The 20,557-nt window shown below is 41.5% G+C and overlaps 1 protein-coding gene across 2 annotated transcripts in view; it reads right to left on the reverse strand.

Moving 5' to 3' along the window:
• MNAT1 (MNAT1 component of CDK activating kinase) overlaps positions 1-20,557 on the reverse strand; it is a 119,043-nt gene that overhangs the window by 35,972 nt on the left and 62,514 nt on the right. The gene's annotated exons all lie outside the window — the stretch shown is intronic.

Below are 20,557 nucleotides of genomic sequence, written 5' to 3' on the forward strand. Positions count from 1 at the left end.
GTTTGGACAAGAAGGAAGGGGGGAAGAAGCTTTATTCAGGGCAAGCTTACCATTAGAAAGTACAGCTGCTTCCAGTGTCACTAGCAAAATTATTATTAGGCACTAATTTCATTTATCTGAAGTACTATCAAACAAATGTCTCTGAACAACCCTACTTGATTCTGTAATCAATGATTTCCTGAAAGCCCTAATTAGAAAGGGAAGCCACTTTCCTTTCTCTCCACAGGCTTTGTAAGCTCCCATACATAATGGCTCTCAAGATAGACTTTTACAGAGCAATACAATTAATTCATTCAGCAAATTCCCATTTGTTTCATAACTAAAAACATAGAAACACACAAACATTAAGCTTTCACTCCAGATGGTACTTTTGCAAGACCTTCAGACTGCTGAGAAACAGCGAGACATTTGCACATCCCTCCCCTCCAAGTCCCTATCACTCGGAGCTCTCACAAAACAGGAGACTTGGGGCTGGGAAGGAGGGGGTCAGGAGGATATGAGATAGAGCCAAAGTTAACAGATGTTGCTGCGTGACATTCTACACTGATTTGTTGATCTTTCACACAGTTTCAATTTTCTACTGTATTCTATGGTGCTCACAAAAATTAGCAGCAGCAGCAAAAAGACAGAGCACCGTGAGCTGCCCCAAAACAGCCTGGCTTTCCCTGTAGAAATTGAGTTTCCCATCTGCAGAATGCAGGAATTCAGCAAAGTAGTAGTATTGTTTTTGTAGACATTTTGTCTGAAACAGGAGATGGGAAGGTTTCCATGGTGTAATGCCGTGTATAAGCCTAGCTCCCACTGGTGATCACTTACTGAGCTGAGCTTCCCTGGGGCCACTCCTTTGAGCATCTACTCCCTCAAGTGGAAAATACAGGCTCCTAAAGTGGGACACTGGGTTAAAATTAACTAAAGAGGGGAATGAAAAAGTTTGTAGAAGGGGAAAGCTGTTAATTAAATTTGTGGTTGAAGACAGTGACCTTTCTGAATTTGGAGCAGAGATATTTTTGTTTAGGGAGTTGCAGAAAATAGCTAAGAAAACTGAGGACGTAAGTCCTTGAGAAGTGTTATCGTGGATCTAAGCCGATCTCTACGGAAATATCAGCAGCTCAAGTTTTCCATTGAAACAGCCCCTGTGTGTGTGATGAAAACAGAGTTTTAGGCTTTTTCTGCACTGCCTGGGGGACTGGAGAGGCCACTGCTGACACTGGTATGGGGACAGTGTCCTGGAGATGAGATGTGAAGGAAGTTCTCCAGTCAGCCATGCACCACTCCAACTCTCATGGCCAGCACATTTATTTCTGTGTTACAAAATACTGCTGCAACATTACTGCACATTTTTAAAAAGTAGGAAAAGAAAGGTTAAAAATCCAGATTTAATCCTACTTCATGATATTTTAGGACATAAAAGCAGGGATTTCTGTTTTCCTAGGAGTTGTCAATTTACAATCTATCCAATTTTATTAAAATATAATACTTTGTAACTACGTTTATGTGGGCCTCTTACATGCATTGCAAGAGGTTAATGCTTAAATAAGACTCTTACATTTACATTTTTAGCAATATCTTTGTCTCTAACCAAACCAAATGGAAAGTCATAACAATGTTTTACATATGTACAACCTCATCTGGCGAGTGAAGAGTTTCACTCTTTCCAAATCCAAATTTTGTTCCAGCCATAGAAAAGAAATTTCGGTTTTGGGCAAAGATCAAAACCATGGTAAATACTTTGGGAAATTACTTCTGTGCAGAAAAAGGGAGAATCTCAGATTGCAGGCACCCCATCCCTTGAGGACACCACCAGAACAGCTGCTCACTGTCAGCACAGTTGCCACTGGTGCCTTCCTGACACTTTGTTAATGAGAGCGACTTCTGCCAGCATTGGCCAAGAGACACTGGAAGGCTCCCAACACACAGACTGGGATCATCACCGCCCTCCTTCCCCACCACCATTTATGCTGCTACAGATGTCCACCTCTGGAAGCTCCTGGGGGGACAGGATGAAAATTGTTTTCCCCTCTTTGTGGAGTTCCCAGGGTGCCTGAGCTTACAGGGCATCACGATGGTCATTGTCTCTCAGATGACCGAGCAGGAACTGGAAGGGAGCTGCCCAGGAATGGTGGGAAGGCTGAATGGTCAGCACCCCAGGGAGATGGGGAGCACAGGGGTCATGGGGAAGCACTTCTCTGTGTGGAACTGCATCAACAACTCCCTGTGGTGGCCTGGAGAACAGGAGAATGTCAGAAGAGGAGCTGCATTATAGACACTGTCCCCCCTTGAGCTGGTCTGACATCACATCCAGCACAGGCCAGGACATTTTGTGTTCCTGTATGAAGCCCAAGGACTGGCAGTTCAGCCAAAATACCTTCTTTTGAAAGGCATCCAATCTAGATTCAGAGAGATTTCAGATCACAGAGGTACAGGCACATCCCCCTAGGTAAGTTGTTGCAATAGTTGATTATCTTCACCATTGAATACTGGCAGCTCATTTCTGGTTCATCAGATTGACTCTCTCCTATGTCTTTCTCACCTCCATCACGGGCCAAGGTGCAAGTATCAGGAACCAGGGTGCCATTTGTATGGCAAAATGACTGCACTGGTTTGTGTGCAGCCAGCAGATCTGCACCTCAAAGAGATTATGCAGCTGTATGAGACAGCTCATTTGTTTTTGCATCCCAAAATCACAACTTTAGCTGATGTGCTTTGGCAATGTGGATTACATTCCACTTAGCAATAGGTAAAAAGCCCCATGACCAGCTGTTGTTCCTGCCCTTTGGCTGTCTGGCCTTTAGGCTCCTGAGCTTACAGACTTTCAAACTGTTTAGCCCTACACAGGTTAGGGAGGTTCCAGAACTGAGTATGGCCCAGACTGGTGCAAAAGTCTGGGATGCAAACCAAAACCATTGCCTTTCCTATTTCCACTGCTGTTGGGATAAGCTGACTCACAAAAAAACCTTGCTGAAGTTAAAAGGCTCCGTTTGACCACTGTTATCTCAGTTAAGAGCCATTTGACCAGAAGCATCCCACTTTTGTCTCTCTGTCCCAAGTGGTCCCCAACCACTTCATAACAGACTGGTAATAAAAGGGAAGCTGCTGTGTAACTTTAGAGACACCACAAAAGACAATAACTGTTACTTTGGACTTACACAGCACTTTTACAGATACAAAACCCATTTCTAACCTATGAGGTAAGACTTTTAAATTTCCTGTATTCCACCTAGACAGTCAGCATTACCTCTTTCCAGCATTAGGATGCATTTATCAGCATGCTGAAACCAAAATGAAAGCAGTGGGACCAAGGTCCTGCTTCTGCATTGCTTTCTCCTGACAAACCTAAAATCTGATGTGGTCATGGGTAAGTATTTCTAATTCCCCTTGGATGCTGTAATGTTTGTGTAAAAGAAGCTGACAGCATCCAAATGAAGACAGAAAAGGCTTCCAAGAACACAGACAACGCTTTTTCCTGCCTCCTCTCCCTCCCACTCCAGTCTTCACAGCATACAAGTGTTTTCCCTGGGATTATTTTAGGCACCAGAGCTGTCTATTACATACTGGAATGTATGGAACCACAAAACATGCTGCTAATTAGAAGGAAGGCATTTGCTTATCCTTGGGACTTTGTTTATATAAAAGCCTGCACGGCAATGGATTTGTGAGCAACTGACATTCTATTCATGTGCTCTATGGGTTCAGATGAGAGACATACAGGATTAAATTGGGAGGGGGTTTGAATAATGTCTTTGTATTAGAAGTAAAACTGACTGGCTGATAGACTGAGACAACTATCAGCTGAAAAAGAAACAAAAGCAGTGGCCAGTTTTGGTTTCAGATTGTGATACAACATGGCATTTGTAAAAGAAAAGCCATGGATTACATACAAAGAACTGCCTTTGCAGTAACAAGGAGCTTACTTTAAACAAAAACAACACTCTTTCAGGAACAATCATGTTCATTAGAACATCAAAATTATAGTGTATCACTGCACCTTTCACACAGCTTTGGGGAGGGACTCTTGGCAGATGCCAGGTACATCAGTATTTGCCTGCTAGCAGAATGAGGTTATTTTAGCACAGAGTACAGAAATATCAGCCCAAGTTGCAGCGTTCACACTTCTTCCCCTCCTGCCCTCTCTCCCTATCCATGTCTCCAAAATGACACTGCCTTCCTCCACCTCAGCAGCAAAATGAAACTGACAGCCTTCCCAGAAATGTTCCAAGAGCCAGGGAGGAGGAGAAAGGAGACTTCACACCAAAAATGCACTAGTAGGGGAAAGAGGAGGAACAGCTATGCCACAAAAACATCTCCAGGCAAGAGACAGAAGCCAGAGACTGGGGTCAGTAAAACTTGTCCAGACAAGGCAAGTTTCTGTACTAGCAGCAGCTGGACTAGTTGATGAAGCCAATCTTTTTGCCTTTTAAATTTCTCTCTGCTTAGGAACTTACTCAGCTCTGCTATCAGCCCACTTCCACAGCGCACGTCAGAGAACAGAAATAGCGGCACTCGCGCTACATCTCATTAGGTCCCTTTGCAGCAATGTTATTTTTATTTAACCCTTTTCACTGGCAGGTCACTCTCCTGGCCAAAGGAGACAAGGAGGAACCAAGGGCTGTGGAATGCCAGGACATGATGCTGCTAAAACACACCCCCACTGCTGCTTCCATTGTACATGGCAGGACAGAGAGGTTAACAAAGACCCTTTTAAACATGCCATCATCTGAGCATGCAATTATCCAAATGCTTTCAAGTGAACATTAAAACAAAACTATAAATTCCATGAATTTTTCAGTATAAGCAGTCTTAGGAAACTATTTTACTGTTAAGCTTGTAACAGAATTCAGCTTTTGAAAAGCTTTCATGTTAACACAATTTCTTACAGATATCAATGTAAATATCTTTGGCAATGTGGTGTGAGCCAGAAGTTGGGTTGTTGTGGATTTATTCTCCCCCTCCAGCTTCCACCCTCTCAATTCACTATTGACAAATCCATGTCAGCAATGCTAAAGTGGCCTTCTGATTCTGATTAACTACTTTGACTACAGTAATACTCAGGAAAAGGAGAATGAAACTGATAGATTTGGAGGGCTCAGTTAATATTATTTTAACCTTTAGCCTCTCTGTCTTCCACAGCCTTTTTAAATAAACACAAAGCATGTCAAACTAAAATGTATAATTCTATTCATTGGCCTAAAATTCCTGTAGCAGTGAAGCTTTTTCAAAGACTTAAATATCAACTGTTCTCTCTCTGCTCTTGAAAAAGCAACAATAAATCTAATTTATTTACTTGATTATGAGAAGTAAAAGATTATGAGGATATTTCAGGAGCAAAACTGAAAGAAAGCAACAGAACCAATATTAAGATTTTCTGTTGATCTCAAAAACCAAATCTGACCACAAATAGCAAGATCAGAGACACAAGATTGCCAACCCCCCTTCTCTGTGTGGTAGATGATTTCAGACACCTAATAACAATCTCCCTAAATTTAGATTACTTTTTTCCCTCCACAGTAACTTAATTTGATTTTCAAATGCCAAAAGAGATTTAAAAGATGTGCTTTCTTTAGGACTGACAGAAATAAGCCAAGAGATCAACAGCATTGAAGCAGCTATTAACAAAGACAATCAGATATATGCAATTTGTTACACAAACAGCTACCTGGAAAATTAACCACGGACTAACATGGGTTAAATCACACCATTAGTTCTACTTGCCTCCAAAATTTTCCTTTACAACTTTCTGACATAAGTAATTACCTGACCAGACTTATCTTTAAGCCCCTGCCAAAAAGCCCCATTTCTCTAATCTCCCAGAAGAAAGCCTGCGTCCCTCTAACAAGCCGAAATACAATTCTGCTGGGTCGGAGCCAGGGCAGGATTTAGTGGCTGCTCTCTTCACAGAAAAGCCCAGTGCCCTTTCCTCATGCCCATGGATTGCAGTGCCTGCTCGGGACTGTCCTCTCCAGCACTGCCTGCTGCAGCCCAGGCAGGATTCAGGGGATAGTCTGGATGTTTGCTGCAGCAAGTCACTCTCTTGTTTTCAGCAGAGATCCCAGAGTTCTGGCAGGATCTGCCAAGCTTTCCTCAAAATCCCCACCACAGTTCAAAGTATAGCCCAGTACACAAGACAGAAGTATTCTGGGGAATGAAGAATTAAAACACAACATCATTTTCATGTCACTAATAAGGCAATGGGTCACACTCCTGGTTTTCTGCACTGGTTTCTCAATCTTGCTCCCAACTCTCTCTCATTAGTTCTGTGCACGCCGCTGTGCCGGACACGGCCCAATGGCTTCTGCTCCTTTTGTTCTGTGCCCAGGACCTCTACCCTGCACTTGGTGCCTGTTTGGCCACCTTCAGCTGGACTGAAGAGCCATGCCATGAGCTGGCTGCTGGGGGGCACTTGGACACCCTGGGAATGCCAGCTGAATTTGCAAACCTTCCTGTCAGCTCATGTATTTCTTTTCATACAGCAGCTTTTACAGGACTCTACATGGCCCTTCTCAGGGTACAGCTGCAGGTTCTTCCCATTTTCAGAGAAATGTTTCATTACAGGTGACTTGAAGTTCATGTTTGGGTCAGTTTGTTTCACCAGTCCTGTTGGTAATACAGCACACTAAGCAGAACTAAACAAACTTTTGTTGCATCTCTACCATCAGACTTCTGGAGCCTTGGTCGTTTTGGTTTGGCTATCAACAAAGCACAGTATCCACTATCAACAACAGCCAGTCTAATTACAGGATTTAAGGCTTTAATATAACATTGTTTTAAATACACACATTTAAGACCTAATTTTTCAAGGGACATAAAATAGAAATAAATGGCAAATGCCAATTTGTGTATCATGAACAATGAGAGAGGGACAGACACAGCAGTGGAGGTCAGAGCACGAAGCATCGCTCATCAACCAGCATAAACTGCCTGAGTCTCTGCACAGGTGAATCTACCAGTGCTCCTACTTTGCTGAACTAAAGCTGTGTGTTACACTGATATGATCCCTCTATTATGCAAGAAAATTATCCAGGATTTCCTGGAGAACAGTGGAAACTGTAAAAACCAGCTGCTGTGTTGGAAGAACGGCAGCTCATAAAGAATCATACATCACTGTACGAAACTGTCTGCTCCTCCCTGGGATTCTCTAAAGCAGCTTCCCCCATCCAAACAGCCACAGCTCCACAATGCTGTTTTTGAGGAATGCGAAGTCTGATGGATGATTTAAAAAGAAACACTGCTTAAAATAACAAAGCCAAACAGAAAGCTGACCTCAGACTGTAGAAGATGAGTAACTCTGTGTGTGTGTATGGAAGTCAGAGACATATTCCCTGTTCTACTGAGCATCCAGCCTAGATCCAGATAAATATTGATAAAGATGCAGAACATCACATTCAGTACGGCTTATGTCTGCCTGATAAAGGGAAGAAATAAAGTGAGATTCCTTGAATAGCTAGATTTTAAGGAGGAACTGCTAAAGGTTGATGATCGTCTGGCAAGAGAAAGCAAGGAAGTTTTTATAGCAACAGACACAAAAAAAAAAAGAATAAAATATTAAGAAAAGGACAATAAAGTCAGATGAAAGGAAAAGCATGAAAAGAATAGAAAAACAGGAAGGGTGAATTATTAGAAACAGGCAAAAAAGATAAAAATAAAGAATTTAGAAAAACTGAAGTCTGAAGTTAAAAAACTAAAAGTATCAGACATTAGCAGTATGTGATACATCTTCAGATTATTTGTGGGCTGTATTTAGTACAACATTTTAAATGAAAACTGTTAGCAATATATTTAGAAATTATTACTTAAAGTAAAAGTAGTCTATTTCTAGCTTTTTTCCATTTGCATGCAGGGCACACAAGTAAACATGAACTATTCCAGGACAGGAGGGGACCCATTACAAACATAACACACACTTCATGGCACTGCTTTGAAAATGAACATTAATTCTCTCAAACTAAACAAAAAAAAAAACCTCCCTAACTCCCTGGGGCAGAGGTCTCCCTGGGAGATTAAAAACTGCATTTTTAATCTCCACAAAATTTATTCTTTTGCCTTTCCAGAGAGGTTCTGTTTCTTTCCATGCAAGTTTTCATCTATGTAGGTATTTCATTTCAGTAGGTATAACAAAATTATGTTAAATCTGAACCACAGACACACGACAGCTTTTCAAGTCGTGTGCACTTACTTCCCATGAATTTTACCAGTCCTTTGGACAGGATTTACAGAACTTCACAGGACCAAGAAACCTATTTGTAAGCTTTGCCTGATCCTGAGAGAGTTGCAAGAAGTCCTCCTACGAATGAACTGCTGTGGCTTGCTGCATTGCCCTGGTTTCAGTGGCTACAGCTTCCTAACTCCTTGAAACACAACCAGAAATATCTAAGGCATCTTTAACACAAAGAAAAAGGAATGGTTCCTGCCATGAAAAATCTACAGTCTCAGAGAAAATAGAAGCTGGCAGCAAAAACGGATAAAACCACATGGCAATTTCACACTCAGTCCCTGAAAAGCTGTATTTATATGTTTACAAAATAAAAAGATGCCTCATCTGTTTTATCTTGTTCACTGGTTTCATTGTGAACTCTTTTGCTAAAACACTTGTATCAAAATTTTAAAAAAGTGAGTGTTGCCATAGATTCTGAAAGAGGAGAAGTGCTGTGAAAGCAACTGCAGGGCAAACCTTGCATTTTGAGCACGGTGGAGAGGCTGCCTGAGTATTTCCTGCTATAGCTTACAACAGACAGTTTTGCCTTAAAAACAACTCTTCCATTGTAGAAGGGAAGATTCCTGTATGCTCTGGCACAAGTACTGGCTGGAGCCACATCAGCAGAGTGCCCTGACATTTAGTTAGACCCAACAGGGGAAAGGCATCGCTCAAAGGCAGCGTGCTGGATCAGGGATTGCACTGACATCCCAGGCCATGCCACCGGCTGCTGCTTGGGAAACAGCACAAACATGCTGCAATCCCAGAGAAAAGGAAGCCCAAAAAAAACATGCATTTGTTAATCAAAGGATTAATCATATAGGAAGGTCTTAATTTCTTTGAATTTCACATATTATTTCCAAACAGTAAAATATGTACCAGGCTCTCCACAGATGATGCAAATGCTTACCCTGGCTCAGGGCAGCTGCTGCTCTGAGAAACAAACCAACATAAGCTGATCATTTGAATCCCCTTAAAACTCTTAGTATTGGACCAAATAAAGCACAGTAAGGCTTACTACGCAGCTTTACAAGGCATGCTGAACATCTTTGTGCACTTAAAAACTATAATTTAATTAACTTTACCTGTAAGCTTGGGAAGGAGGAGGGTGCACGAAGGGGGAAGAAAATAAAATAAAATACAAATTCCTTTTCTCCTAAACTCTGAAAATAGTTCAGGGTCCAAATCCCTATACAAGAAGTAATAAAAATAGTTTGGTTTCTGGTAGCAATAACAAAAATGAGGGCAAGATTAATTCTTACACTTTTATGGCAAACAATCTAAAGCAGATGTTTGAGAATAAAAGCGAGATGTCAAAGTAGTTAAAAAGCGCTTTTCAAACTCAAACACAACAAGACAACTTACAGCTTTATGTGCTTATATAAAACTCTAAATCATTTCAATCAGCTTCCACCCTTCACCCTTCTCTAGTCTATGAAGCTTCACAATTACCAAAAATGTTATATTCATGTCTAAACCACTACAGATTGGTGTCTCCTGAACAAAAGCACATGCAAGTGAGCTTTACTGATTAGAGATCAGCTCCTGAATCTGGAGCTTTATGAAGAGAAATAGGTTTCCCTGGGTTGAATATCCAGGATCTCTGGAATGAAGTCCCTGTCTTCAAGAGACAGAGCTCACTTTATCTAAAAAAAGTTCAGAGTGTATTTACATTTCTGCTGGAAAACTACAGTTTTGAGACAGAGATCAAACTTCACATTCTCAGGTCAAAATCAACATAAGCATTCCTCAGAATCAGACTTCAAATGGATATTTGAAGTTATCAGCACTTTCTTGTTTGTGAGTTCAAAGAATTGCTGATCATAAAGCAAATTTTAAGATATTAAATCTTTCAAGTAGAGATTTGACAAAAGACAATGGGTGTATGCAGGAGAATTGAGTCCCTCCACATGTAACAGGGCAGAAGCCTGTGCACAGTAACCCTAAGCACACCCGTTTCCAATGAAACTGCCCTTTATTGTGAGCATTGCGTTAAGTTAAAACATCATTCACTTAGATGTGCTTTCCAAAAGGCCTCAAGAAGGATGATACTGATTTAAATAAAGAAAATTAGGCAAGTTTTTGCACTTGAGCTTCCCACACAAGGAGGATTTGCCAAGCCTTTCCAGTCTAATCAGTGCTGCAATCACCCCGTATATAAAGAGACTGACTCAGCGCACACAAACACTTCCAGACTCACCAGCAAGAGCTGATTTTTTGGCTGACCACAGCAAACTGCCTCCTAAGCCGGCCAGCCCCAGTGTCCATCTACCTGGAAGCCATCCATCCAGCCACACTGGGCTACTGTGCATCTGCATGGCTGCTCCACTTCATCAGTGAAACACAAACCCGGCTCCAGCCATCGCAGTAACTGATACCGTATCACTCAACTCAATGGGAGCAAATCAGAAACTCTACACTACATATGAATAATAATAGGTTTTTGTGTTTCCTTTCCCAAGTGCTGACAGTTTGGAAGGTTATTTTCCCCACCACCACCATGGCTGGACTATAACCACATTAATTTCAGCGTGCCAAGGCAAGCTGTTCAAGAAGCTTTCACGGCACATTTGGCTTAATAATCCAGGGTGGGGTTTTGGGGGTTTGTTTTCAATTGTCCAAGATTTGACAAGAAAAAGAAAATTAAGTTTAAGATGTATAACTCTCTGGAAAATTATATTTTCAGCAAAAGATGGCAAGCTTTAAAAAAAGTTTTAACAAACAAATTTAAACCACCCTTTAAATCACCAGCAGCCTGAATAACTTGGACCTAGCTCTGAACGTAAACTTTTATCAATGGTAGTTGCCTGAGAAAACCATGTTTTCTCCTTCAGTTTCACATTAATCTCAGGGCACAGTTAAAACATGACACTTCATCAAGTTTTTTTCCCCACATCTCCTGTTCGCAGCCGTTGCTGTGCTGGCTGAAACATTTATTGCCAGGACAGAGCACTGACCAAGAGACCTACAAGGAACAAAAGCCTGCCAGAGCCTACAGCAGCTCACCTTACAAAATCACCTAAGCCCCAGCCCAGCTACTCCAGCAGCTGCACTGCTCTGTTCCAGGGTATTAGCACAAGTAGGGAGCTGCAGTGACTGCTAGCAAGTCAAAGAAATTCAGACTTTGTTTAATCTTTTCTATCTTAGATTTAGACCAATACTAAGAGGCAGCCCTCAAGTGCTACACAGAGCATTCTATAACTCATACAATAGTTGAGTCACAGCAAACCAGCACCCTGGCCAGGATAATGCTTCACTGGATGTACCTACATTTACTTCTGTAAAGGGCTACAGTTTGCTTTTAATTATTCATAATGTTCTACAATGTACTTGGATGTGTATACTGTATATACACACAGCAGTTTGAATAAAATAAACACACCTCAGTAATTAGCTGATTGCAGTGCTCAAATAGCGCTGTTTTTAATGAGATGCTCTTTGTGTTCATGGAGGTTTCTGTGCTTTGTGTGTGTACACACAGATACACCCAAACACAAATAATCCAGGGCATGAGCTAAACAATTTTAAACAAAGACTATCATAGAATGTTTGCACAACCCTGTAATGCTCCAATCATGTGCACATTTGCACATGGGAATTATTATAGGCATGTCAACCTAACAAATTTATTTTCCATCAGAAAACTTTATGATCCACTTACCTGGGGCTTAGACCCAGATTCAGCAACACTGATTCAGCTTAGAGAACTACCCAGCTCCAAGCACACAAAGAGCCTCACAAAGCCAAAGGAGCAGTCACATTCCAATTACTTTGCCTGGATCGTGGCCTGCAAGTCCAGTCCAACAAAGCCAAGCAAGCCTAAACCTGATGGCGTAAACCGAGCCCGTCCGCTGCGCTGCAATTACCTGTGGCAATAAACACCACGCTCTAGGAAGCAGAGGCTTGCACAAACAGGCCTCCAGAGGAACAACCAGCACCCTCACTACTCCAGTCTCCACTCCCTGTCCTTGCATGGACTGTTCCAACAGCTGGCAAGTGGAGCAGGTTGTACCCAGGTGTTTGACACCAACGTGTGCCATTGCTGGGTCCACAGATCCACCATGAAACATGGATGGGCCCTGGAAACTGAACTGCAATGGGGACCAAGTCACAGGGCTGAGAGTTAAGCCAAGAGGAATACCTGCTTGCTTGGTTTCAAAGCAATGCTTAAGGATTTTCTGGGTCAAAGCCAGGGTGATCCATATCTTATGAGATCAAGCACCTCCGCCAGGTTTGTATCAAAAATTTATATGACTATTTCAGTGATCCCATTAGCCCTCAAGGGCAGACTTTAGCTCAATACTCGAGGTATGGGCAGCCAGATGAATTTTATCAGGCTAATTCCACATGCCTGAGGCATTTCCAAAGCAAAAACCTACTGGTATAGCTGTGACTTTTCTTATCAGTTGAAATGGATGTTTGACCATCGCTGTCTAAATGAAGGTGGGCATCAGAAGACTAATACAATATTATTAAGATAGATTTTAAGAAGTGTATCTGGCTTCCAAGTAATATCACAAGATTAGTTATTTATTATATAAATCACCTTAAGTTCATTATCTGGGCCCCGATCCCATGGGCCAAACAAGTTGAGAAAATAGTTCCACTAGGGACTGTACATAATGGGGTCCATTACTCATACCAAATAGATCAAACCTCTTTAGAAAGTTAACCTACAGAGAAACTTTCCAAATTTTTGCATTGGAAATCATGCATTTAAAACTTTAAAAGGAAGAGAGTGAGCAATTATAAATCATTCACACACACATATTTAGAAATCTGTATAATTTTTAAAAGTAGACTAGAATTCTAAGCTGATTGGAATAACCATTGAATTGTCCATAATCATGTTGGTGTCTTTTTAGAATAATTCTTATCTTAGCATTTAACATTTCTTAATTAAAAAAAACTGTAACATGCAACGCAGACAAACCACAATGCCTGTAAACTGATGTTCAGGGGCATCACTTTCTTCACGGGCTACACCTCATCTTATCAAAACAACACAAGAAAACTTGCTTTCTTTCCAAATGCACACCAGATTTCTCTAATCTGTGCCTTTACCAAACTGTATAAACAGAGAACTGGTGGTTTGATGCAATCAGCACAGTGCCATTTAAACCACAGCACATCACAGCACCCTTAAGTCCTTTTGGAAATACCTCTGCTGCTCAGCAGCACCAGCTTTCCACCAGTTGCTGCTCCACATGCTATTGCCAATCAGCTGCATTTGCTGTAGTGCATTCCAAAGTTTACTAATTAATCTCTGCACTAAACCCCCCTGATGGCTGGTTGCCATTTGAAACGATCATCATCTTTTATTTAAAGACATAGCAACCATATGGCCAAACTCAGACCTTATTTGTAAGAAGGAGGTGAGGCAAATTTCAGGTAGTCAAATCCAGGGTTTTTTGGGGTTTTTTTTTAACCTGGACAGAGGCAATTATTAATGGTTTAAGGATGTTTACATTAGACACACTCAGTCATGTCAATGCTAATTGTCAGGAAATGGGCACACTCTTGCTTTCTGAGCTCAGAGCCACATTCAGAGGGTACAAGATGCAAACCACTGCAAAAGAGAGCATTCATTTCTTGCAAAACAGCCTACATGCTTTGAAGCTGTGTGTTTTAAGGATTCCAGCTTATTGCTCCATTTCAGAGGAGGTTTAAGCAGTGATTTCAGGCAGTGCAGCCTCTCACACCATTGTTCCAGGCTGCTCCCATTCAGCGGTGCGTTCTGGCTCCGTGACCTTCACAATGACCTCTACAAAAGCAGTTGTGCATTTCACTGTGGTGTAAATCCTCACAGACAAGTCGAACCTGTTCTTTTTGGCATCCAGCCCTTCAGATGAATACTCTGCAGAGATTTATTATGAAAGGGGAATGAAGGGGCATTATTGCACAACATTCATCCCTCACATACAGCTAAGTTCCATCTCTTATAACTTCTGAAGACTTTTAAATAAACAGATCATATTAATTACACAAATCCCTCTTGCTTCTCACCAATTCTCTGTATTTAAAACTTGCTCTTGTTTACAAAAAGGTAGATATGCCCAGGAAAAAGCATGTGTGTGAAGGTGTTTTACATTATTATTAATAAGTAATATTCATACTTCCTGTTACTATACACAAGGGATTAGTGTTTCCTAGCACACCATTCACTTATAACACTGAAGTATTATTCCACATTGTAGAAACACACATTGCCCTAAAAGGGTCCATTAATTATTTTTTTAATACCATGAGGTTGCTGCAGGATATTAGACTGTCTCCATAAGAAATATACTGCTACGGTAAAATGATGAATGATGAAGTTTGCAGGTTTTAAATTAGATTTCAGAGCAGTAAGAATTTATAAAGTTGTTCTCCGTGGCCTTAGCTTAATACTTTGTGTGACCTTATGCAAATAATTAGAAAGATATTCAAGATTCCATTAATCAGAACATATAAAAACATAAAAGAATCATGAAAGGGGTAGGTTTTATAAACTCAGTGAGTCTGCCAAAGTGGTCAGAGAGAGTAGTAACCCTAACACTCACATCATCCACATTCCTTCAGGTTTTCCAACTGATCCTTCAGCAAAATATGTTCTGTTAGGGAAGGGAGAAACCATAACAAACACCCAACCTAAGTGGCATTGATATTTCAATCCAAAAATCATGTTCCAACTAGCTGCAGTCGCTTGGTATTAACCACAACTGAAGCATTTTGACGGAAGCTCACATTCCCTGATCCAAATCTTGGAGTTCCCCTCAAAAGCTCCCTCCCCGCACTGTCAGCTGTCATGGACAATTGACAATGCACATGCACATCCCTCCCACTGCAGAAAGACAGAGCTGCTGTGTGTGTCTCTCCCTGTCACCCACAGGCCATGACAGGTAGGGGCTCTCTCTCCCCTTCCTCTAAGTGTCAGCTGGCCACTCCTTGCCTTTCCAGCTTCCTTTTCTGACTGCAAAACCAAGCACAACAAAATGCACAACAGCAAAAAACTTCCCTGTGCAGAAGACAGAGGAAAACACAGTCTCCTCCTACCTTTCCCAGGTACAGACTGCACTTTCACAGCTCCAGAGCTGCAGGCAGAAGTTTCTCCAAACAGAACATGCAGCAGTGGTTTTTACTTTGCTATGTCTAAATTCACTTCCCCCCACAGATCCAACTCTGCCACCTCCACCACAGTCCACTCCTTCATTTCTGAGTCTGAGGCTATCAGTGAGAAGGACTGAAAACAATAGAAGGTGAACCAGCATGGTCATGGAGTGCTGCCTTTAACAACAAAGATAATTATCTGCAGTTCTAAAGGAGCTTTCTTCCTGCAGTAGAAATACCACATTTTGAAAAGCTGCAGTTGCTGTGTACTTTGTCTCTTCATAAATAAACCAAATAAAAACTTAAGTGCAGCTACATTTATGATTTGGTCTTCATAAAAACAAAATAACCCTGATCCTTCCAATACTTCATTCAGGATTAAAAAAAAGAAAATCCAAAGATTTTTCAATTAGACGATGGAGAGACAATGTCAAAGTTATACCTGGCACCTATACCTCAAACTGGTTACAATTTAAAAGCAACAAACAGCTAAATGGGTACAACAATCTTCATGAATATTTATATTACTTTAAAGTGACACATCTGTTTAATTTCATATTTCAAATACACTTAACTAACCAGACACAAAACAGGTTAAAAATTAGCCCAAAGCAAATGCTATACAAAACACTATCAATGAAACTAAACTGACACAACATTAAGCTTTAATATAAATTGCACCTTAAGGATTGGGATGGGAGGCTTTTACCCCATATTCCAAAAGTGCCTGATATGTGAAAAATTCAGGCCTAACCCTGCCTAGGCTTCAGATTCTACCTAAACAGGAATTCAATGTGGCATCATCCCACCAAGAGGCAGATTAAGGTACATAAGTGAAACCACATGGGTAAAGTCAATGAGAGGATGAAACTCCCACTGCAATCCCCTCTATGCCAAGCCCTCTTTTTCTCCCCCATAACCAAAGAAAATCCTAATCATGTTTTCTTGTAAACAACCAGAAAGAGGAATGTTAGGTAAGCAGGCAAGGCCAAGACAGTGCCATCCCTTCAGAAAGGCAGAAAATTTTTCAAATATTTACTGATTGATCATTCCAACTTTGCTTGTCCGAACCCAAAGGGCTATCACAGGGAACCACTACAAACTGGGATTATGTGGCTTTTTTGCTTGATGTTGCACAGGTACCAAACACAGGTACCACACACAGGCAGCCCCAGCCCTGGAGTGCTCAGGGATGGTGAGGATCAGGTGCCCACATCCAGCCCTTCAGATCTGTCAGCACATCCCCACAGCCCAGCCCAGCAGCTCCTGGTTGCTGGAGCACTGCCTCTGACTGACTGGCAGAGGATCACATTTCTGTGATCTCTCTATGCCTTGGAGAAGGGAGTGATGCTCTATTTATTTATGCCTCTCTTTCAAGAGATGAAACAGGAGAATGGGCCTCAGACCTAAATATATATATATATGCTGCTTTCCTCCTGTGCACAGCCCTCACTTTTAACTTGTTCCTCCCTCCAAACCACTTACCTTTTCAAAGCCCTCCAATTCCACATGCACCACCTTTAAATGTACCATCTGTGTCCTACAGGATCTACCTCACTTGCTCAGAATAATACAAGAATCATTATTCTTACACAAAACCACCGTTTCATTTTCTACTAATCACGGCAAATGTTGCAAGTCCCAGTCTCCTGGCCCCCATCCAGCTAATTTAGATAGATGGTTCCACATGTGCTCTCTGTCCTTCCATTTCCTGCCCATACCACGGCACACATTTGTCTCAGTGAGTCAAAGCAGCTTTCTCTGTAGTCACAATATTCTTTAGTACTTTATATTTTAAAAAAGAAGCCTGCATAAAACACAGCCTATTACCATGCTATTACTGACTTTGCAAGAGGCAGAGGATTTTACTGCTTTGCCACACATTCTGCTGAACTGTATTGGGTCACAAGCTACACCTGAGCCTTGCATTTCCCCCAAATACAGAAGTTAGCTTTGTAGCAACTGTGCTCAGGCAAAGTAAAACAATGAATTAAACTAGTCAATTCTCTACTTCAATATTATCCATGTTTTTTGCCCTTAAAGTAAAAACCTCGACAAACCCAAAATATTATGAGAAATGAGGATAAGCCAAACTTCCAGAGACCCAGGCACTTCTTTGTGAATGATAATTTGTTTCCTTACTGGCTAAAGCTGTTAATATTCCTTTCCAGAGACACCCTGACTGACAATCACTCCATATATATGGGGACATGCACCTTTTGATGTCCAACACCGATTGGCTCAAACAATATTCCTTTCTCTCACCCTCTGCACCTGAACAAACATTTTTAAGGAAAACTACTTTTGAAGTCTCCTTACAAAACATTGTCTCTTTGATCCAAATATCTTTCTTCAAGTACCCTAGTGCAATACAGATGCACTTGGATGGTAATGATCATTACTGAAAACTAGGGCCCCCAAGATCTCCTTTGAAATACATCTTAATTTTTAAATGAATTTTTGATTAAAAAATGTGCCCTTTGAAAGCTCAAAATTTGACTTCTCTAAGATGCTGTAGCAAAGTTTCATTTATTTGCTGTGCACTTACGCAGAAGCTAAGGTGCAGAAAAGGTGGTACATGCACAAAATGCAGCACAGCCCCAACCAACACGCTGATGATTTTTTCTTTGTAAGAAATCAATATATGAGTAATTAATTTATCAATAAGGCTGCTGTACCTTGGACAAAACTGAAGATGCTGCAGGAAACAAATTCTGCCCATTCACCCCTGCCCACAGCCAGAACCCTGATTAGCACAGTGTGGGTGGGTGGGTGTCACACTGGAAGCCACACAAGTGCACACACACCACCCTGGCTGACCTCAGAGAACAGGATTCTCACACAGGAACTGATGGTGATGATGGATGAGTACCAGAATCCCCAGGTCCTCAAATCCTTCTGTCCCAGAGTTCCCCTCTAATTCCCAACCTTGTGCAGAAACCACTCAGCCCTTCTGCCTAGAAACTCCCATCCCACTCACACCCACCTTTCTGCCAACTCTGCCCCAAATCTCCCCCCTCAGAGTGATGGTGACCCCCACGTTCTCCCCAGTTTGTCTCCTCTGCTGCCCTGTGCTCCTCATCCCCAGCAGCCCTGATTCCATGCTCCAGGAGGGCACCACTGCTGCTGCCAGCACTTGTTACTGATTTCCCTGCCATGTTCCTTCCAGCAACTGCCTCCCACCATGGCCATCCCTCGTCCTCCTCTTGGCTCTCCTTGTACGGCCAAGTCTGCCAAGAATTTCAGAAAAGCCAGCTGTAAGCTCTGCTTACTCCAAATTTGTCTGAAGGTGGCCCTAAGAACAGGGAAGGAAGAAAATACAGGCCTATGGGAGATCTTTTAACTGTGCTGTGAGAGCAACACATTCCACATCAACAAATGGATTCTAGTTCATGGAGAAATGTAATAACCAGGAGTGAAAGCAGGCTGGGAGCTAAGTCTGCACACATGTGCCTTAACAGGCAAGTCTCTCAGAGCCAGACAAACAGACATGGCCCAACTGAGTGCTGACTCAGAGGAATCTGCAAGGCCACTATCCCTGCTCTCCACTCCAGGTCACCCGGGCTCCTCCAGGTACACAGTAGAGAAGATGAAGGAATGACACAGAACTGCTTTGATCAGCAGCAACAAAAGAAAGGATTAGAAGCAAACATATGATGTTCTCACAGATGCAGACAACTGTTAAGGAAAAAAAGGATCATGGCGGGAAGGTCACACATACTTCTGTGCACATATTCCAGTGTACTACAGCTTCCCTAAATGGCTTCAAATACTTCATTGATCTTACTACAGTTCTTTAAATGTTCCTGCTACTCTATTTAAAAGAATTTTCCTCTTTAAAAAAGTCCTCAGCTGAATGTAATTTCACATCCAGTCTGCAAGAGTAGAGACAGTCTACCAACCATTTGCAGAAGAAATCAATGTTTTTATTGTTAAATGACAATTAAGGAGCCTGAATAATTTTTCTTAAGACCTAAAATATTTAGTTCTGTAAAGTCCTCTTGACATTGTCATCCTCAAGGACATAAAAAGCACCTACAAAATGGTAGAGAACAGCTTAATTTTGCCATGTACCTAGGCAGAAAATGAGCTTGTACCAGGTCAAGGAAACACAGTTACTGGATATTGTATTTGCAGAGACCTTTCTGGGAGGAAGGAATGATGCATCTGACTCCATGCTCTCAGAAGGCTAATTTATTATTTTATGATACTATATTATATTAAAGAATACTATAATATACTCAGGAACACAGAAAGGATACTTACTGAATGCTGAAAAGATAATAATGAAACTCGTGACTCTCTCCAGAGTCCCGACACAGCCTGGCCCTGGTTGGCCAAAGAGTCAAAACAACTCACAGCAGAATCCAATGAAAGAATCACCTGTGGGTAAACAATCTCCAAACACATTCCACATGAGCAAAACACAGGAGAAGCAAATGAGATAAGAATTGTTTTCCTTCTCTCTGACACTTCTCAGTTTCCCAGGACAAAACTCCTGGGCAAAGGGATTTTTCAGAGAATGTGAATGCGACAACTGAATTTCCCCTAAAATGTAAAAGCAAGGGCAGTAAGTGTTACCAGAGGCTGCCAGGGAGACTGCAGAGCCCCCATCTCCAGGAGTCTTGCAGAACAGGTTAGGACAGGTCCCCCCTGGCTCTGCCTCATGGCAAGGGGAAGGCCCCCACCACCCCTCAAGATCCCCAACCAGCACTATGATGATACAATTTCACAAGTACCTGCTGCAGTTCTGGCACCACAGCTTCTCTTTTTATTATTTTTTCTTCCCTGATTTAAAATTGTACCCTCACAGAGGGACTTTGTCCGCTCCCACTTTTTATCATCTCTATAAGACATAATTCTTACACTTACAATTTTGGACAAGCTATTTATTTCTGTTTCACTCCAGCACTACTTTCTCATGAGTTTACTTTCAAACAGTGCATCAAACAGCACTGTTTAACAACTTTTTGCATTAAAAGTGTGGCTCAATAACTTTGCAATATTCATTTAGCACAAACTCTAATATTTAATGTTTATGATGTTTGTAACTCTTGGCCAAAGTATAGCATCAAAAGAGCATGTATGCACTGAATTCTATCTTGTTAAAAAGAACAGCAGCACTGAAAAAAAGTTATATTGGAACAATCTATAAATGTGTTTACATTATATGAATGATTTGCTGTTCCTTCACAAGGCATGTAGGAAGTCAGCACTTCTCAAATGTGTAAAGTATTTCCATGTGCTTAAAGCACGATCTTTCCAAAACAAACAATGATT

The sequence above is a fragment of the Onychostruthus taczanowskii genome, unplaced genomic scaffold, assembly GCF_017590055.1.
Source record: "Onychostruthus taczanowskii isolate IOZ18803 unplaced genomic scaffold, ASM1759005v1 scaffold1, whole genome shotgun sequence".
Lineage (NCBI taxonomy): Eukaryota > Metazoa > Chordata > Aves > Passeriformes > Passeridae > Onychostruthus > Onychostruthus taczanowskii.